The sequence below is a fragment of the Diospyros lotus genome, chromosome 12 (assembly GCF_014633365.1).
Source record: "Diospyros lotus cultivar Yz01 chromosome 12, ASM1463336v1, whole genome shotgun sequence".
NCBI classification, from domain to species: Eukaryota; Viridiplantae; Streptophyta; class Magnoliopsida; order Ericales; family Ebenaceae; genus Diospyros; species Diospyros lotus.
Window position 1 is genome coordinate 5,213,148 of NC_068349.1, and position 4,125 is coordinate 5,217,272.

The following is a 4,125-nucleotide window of genomic DNA, read 5'->3' on the forward strand; positions in this document are numbered from 1 at the left end:
AGCTAAAATGCCCGTGACCAAGCATAACCAAGTCATGTTAATCCCAACATGCAGCCTGTACCCATGTGCACATCAAAACATGCAACGAGAATAAAATATAAGCAAGTATGCTATAATCACATAATGGCTAAGCTAGTCAGCAGTGCCTGGCACCGGTCAACGATCAGTGGGTAGGAGAGACTCGCCGGCGGCCTAAGGTAGACCGTACGATAGTCACTCCGTCACCGAACCGCCGCTCCTAGCCCCCACTGCACAACCGCTCCAGCCAGAAAATAACCAAAAATCCAATTAATACCCGAACCGCTAAGAACCTAGCCCCGGGTGAGTACGACATCATTCCCAACAGGCAGGGGGGTGGCACAAACCCCCGTAGGCAACCAACGAATAAAACCCACGAGATCCATTTAATAAATTAAATCTTAAACTAATCGTTTAAAAACTTCATAATTAATTAATAGCCAAAACAAATGAAGGGAGACCCAATAAATCGCCAACGAAAGAAACGAAGAGATAGGTAAGAAGAACTTGCCTTATCAGAGATATCCTTAGGCTCGTTGGGTCCAAAAGCAGTAAAAATTATACAAACTGCAATATCCCAATTATTTGCCAAAATTAATAAAATTGGACGCAAAACGAAATTCTGACCGTACAGAATATTAATTACTAGCTGCTCTACATACCTGGATAATTAAATCTGGAATTAAACGCAATTTAATCCGAATTTTTCAGCCCCAAAATCTCACAAATTTCTCCCGTGCGCGCGCTGGTTTTTCTCTGAAATTGCTATTATTTCTATGCTCAAAATCACGCCCGAAATCGGGCTTAAATGCGGCAAAAAATAAGCGGAGGAGACGCGGCCACGTGGCAGCGCGCAGGCCAGCCACTGGGAGGCCACCGCCTCACCGAAACGACGTCGTTTCGGACGTCCAGTGGCTGATTAAAATCAGCCAAAAATCCCCCCCCGCACGCAGCCCCAGCGACTCGAAGCCGCGTCCACCGCCTGGCAGCCTCGCGCGCGACCGCTCGCGCCCGCATGTGTCTTCAACCTATATGTGACTTATATTATATTTAGGGTGATTTTGAGCCCTTTTCTGCAACACACGCCAGCACCCGAAACTTTCCATTAATTGCACTAACGCCCACTTAATTAATTACATTAACTCCCGAAATTTCTGAAAATCCCATTATTGAATTTCTTTTAATTTTCCTATAATTCCAGAAATTCCTAAAACAAATTAATTAATTATTTTAATTTCTTATTTCCTTAAAATCACATAAGTAAATTTTAGTAAATCACAACAAATTATTTTAATATTTCTTTTAATTTAAATTACCCCAAAATTAAATTAAATTGGCATTTACGGGGCGTTACACTTACAATGTAGATGAAGCACCGAATGAAAATGCACAAGTATTTTATGACATGCTATCTACTACACAAGCTCAATTGTATCCAAACTGCTAAGTAGAAAGTGAACTTTCTGCTGCAGTTAGGATGTTGAGTATAAAATCTGATTACAACATTCCCGAAAGTGGATATAATGAAATCATGCAGTTTATGCGCCAAACAATGCCAACTGGTAATCAGGTGCCAACTGATTTTTATCATACCAAGAAGATTGATTGTTATTCAAATGGGTGTATGTTGTATTACAAGGATGATGAATCCGAGATGAGTTGAAAGTTTTGCGGTCATCCTCGTTTTAAACCTGTAAGAAGTGGGAAAGGAAAATTTAAACAAATTTCTTATAAAAAAATTGTGGTATTTGTCTCTCATACCAAGACTGTAGAGAATATATGCTTTTACGGTTGTAGTTGCTAGCATAAGATGGCATCATGAAAGTCGGAGGGAGTCTGGTGTCTTGTCTCACCCGTCTGATGGGGAAGCATGGAAACAATTTGATTAGAAATATCCTAACTTCTCTACCGATCCTAGAAATATGAGGCTTGGTCTTTGTGTAGATGGATTCACTCCATATGGTAATTCGGGTCGGCCGTATTCTTGTTTGCCGGTTATTGTGACGCCATATAACTTGTCTCTTGAATTATGTTTGAAAAGAGAATTTCTTTTTCTGACTGCTATTATTCCAGATTCATTAAATCCTAAAAACAAGATAGATGTGTTCTTACAGCCTTTAATTGATGAAGTAAAATTATTGTGGTACGAAAGTGTTTTGACTTATGATATATCAACTAAAAATAATTTTTTCATGAAGGCTGCTCTATTGTGGACCATCAATGATTTTCCTGCCTATGGAATGTTATCTGGTTATATGATATCGGGTAAATTAGCGTGTCCATATTATATGGAGAAAACTAAAGCTTTTAACCTCAAGTATGGTGGAAAGATGTCATTTTTTGACTGTCACAGATAATTCTTGCCTATAGATCATGCCTTTCGGAGAAATACAAGTGTATTTAGAAAAAACAGAGTCGATAATTGTTCTCTACCACCACGGTTAACTAGAGATACCGTTTTTTAGAGAGTCTGTAATTTTTCTTCTATCCTCCAATTATAGGACTGTGCGATGCCTAGATATGGTTGATTAGTGGTTAATTTTTTAAAATTTTTGTTGTAATTACACCATTCTTTTGATCTTAAAAATGGCTTAAATTAGATATTAATATATATTTTATGGTTATATGCAAGTTTAAATTGAAAAATGAATGAAATGAAGTTCTAAAGTAAAATTTAAAAATAATAATAATAATAATAATAATATATAAAATTATATATAATACATATACATCATTATATGCGTGCATGTAATATATATATAATATAATCTAATATATATATGTGCCATGTGTAATACATATATATAATATATAATTTATTAATAACATTAAATTATTTTTTTTTGTAGGCATGAAGAAGGTGGGCTTGAAGAATGAAGAATTAAAATTTATGAAGAATTAAAGTCTATGAAGAATTAAAGCCCATGAAGAATTAAGGCTCAACTTGAGCAACCCATGAAAGATATCATTTGGAGAAAATCCAAAGATTATTTTTAATCTTAATGAAGATCAAAAATCAATTTATAGAAATCTATTTTTATTTTTTTAATGTGAGGGCTTTATTAGGTGTGTTTTTTAGCTAAAATCCATTTAACTATTAGGTGTATATTATATCTTAAATCCATTTAACTTTATGAGTGCTTTATTAGGTATGTATTTTAACTAAAATCCATTTAATATTAGATGTATATTATAGCTAAAATCCATTTAATTTTAAGTGTGTGAGTGCCCATTAGATATAATTATGTCTAGTTGAATAATTGAAATTGTGTGGTTTGTATTGCATCTTGTGGCCTATAAATAGCTCACTTGATTGCATTTGTAAGTGTGATTATTATTCTTGAATCAAAGTTTAGTTGTTTCCTTATAATTCTCTCTTTGAGAATTGTTCTTGTTCTTTCTCATTTTCTTTAGTATTTTCTCTTGTGATCTTATTTCATTTTTTTCTTCTTTTAAATTCTTATGTCATTTATTGTTACTTTATTATTTACCGCCTAAATGGCCGGTTAATTTATGCCATTAAATTTATGCAATTTTAATTATTGTCTTTTAATTATCCACCGCCTAAATGGCCGGTTAGTTTATGCCTTTAAATTTTTGTAATTTTAATTCTTGTCATTTAATTGTTTACCGCCTAAATGGCCGGTTAGTTTCTACTATTTTAATTCCTGTCATTTAAATTCTGTTATTTAAATTATGTCATTTAAATTACTATCAATTAATTTTTAAATGGAGATGAGTAGCTAAATCTAATCTTGGGTTAAGGTAAGGACAGTGTCCAACGCCAATGATTCCCAAAGAAAGCTGCGCTTTAAATGAGTAACATTAATTTAAACTTCAGTATGAGTGTGTTTTGATTATTGAAAAATCACTAGGTTTGGATTGGAGCGTAAGCCTAACTTAGAGTATTCATGTCACGCATGAGAGTTACTAGAACTGGAAACGCTATCATACCCAAACCCGGATGATTAATTTAGTTATTTTGTGTATTAATTGCAATTGAATTTATGGTAGTTGCTTAAATTAGAATCTCGCATATCATGTATAGGGATTACTTAAACTAGAACTATCATCATCTCTAATTGCATTTAATAACAAATCCTCATA